This window comes from Bison bison, unplaced genomic scaffold (assembly GCF_000754665.1).
Source record: "Bison bison bison isolate TAMUID 2011002044 unplaced genomic scaffold, Bison_UMD1.0 scf7180017864535, whole genome shotgun sequence".
Lineage (NCBI taxonomy): Eukaryota > Metazoa > Chordata > Mammalia > Artiodactyla > Bovidae > Bison > Bison bison.
Window position 1 is genome coordinate 13404247 of NW_011495084.1, and position 726 is coordinate 13404972.

General features: G+C 41.7%; 1 protein-coding gene across 1 annotated transcript in view; it reads left to right on the top strand.

Moving 5' to 3' along the window:
• Nucleotides 1-726, top strand: part of LOC104982649 (multidrug resistance-associated protein 4-like) — a 350332-nt gene that overhangs the window by 17031 nt on the left and 332575 nt on the right.

A 726-nucleotide genomic window follows, 5' to 3' on the forward strand; every position in this document is an offset into this window, starting at 1 on the left:
GTGTTCCACTCTGTGCGACCCCATAGATGGCAGCCCACCAGGCTTCCCCGTCCCTGGGATTCTCCAGGCAAGAACACTGGAGTGGGTTGCCATTTCCTTCTCCAATCTTTACATATATAAAATGTCATAATTTTTAGATGTAAAAATGTAAAGAATAGATGGCTGACTCTGGTTAAGGGGATAAGTTGGAAAATTAGGATTGACATATCTACACTACCATGTGTAAAACAAATAGCTAGTGGGAAGTTGTTTTTGTATACCACAGAGAGCTCAGCTTGGTGCGCTGTGGTGACCTAGAAGGGTGGAAATGGTGGTAGGGAGGGAGGTCCAAGAGAGAGGGGATATTTATATACATGTAGCTGATTCACTTCCTTGTACAGCAGAAACTAACACAGCATTGTAAGACAGCTATACCCTAATTAAAATTTTTTTAATTTAAATATTCCCACAGGAAATGTTTGTACAAGCTTTCTACAAAAAATGATTTATATGAAAATCCACTCATTGAAATTTGGTATTTGTTTTATTGATCACTTGCTAAGAAACTTAAACCCATTAGCTGTTTACCTTCTGAATTGGTGGACTATGCAGACTTAAAAAGGAGGAAGGGATTGTGTTACACATTCATATAGGATGCTGCTGCTGCTGCTGCTAAGTCACTTCCGTCGTTTCCAACTCTGTGTGACCCCATAGACGGCAGGCCACCAGGCTCCCCCATCCCCGGGC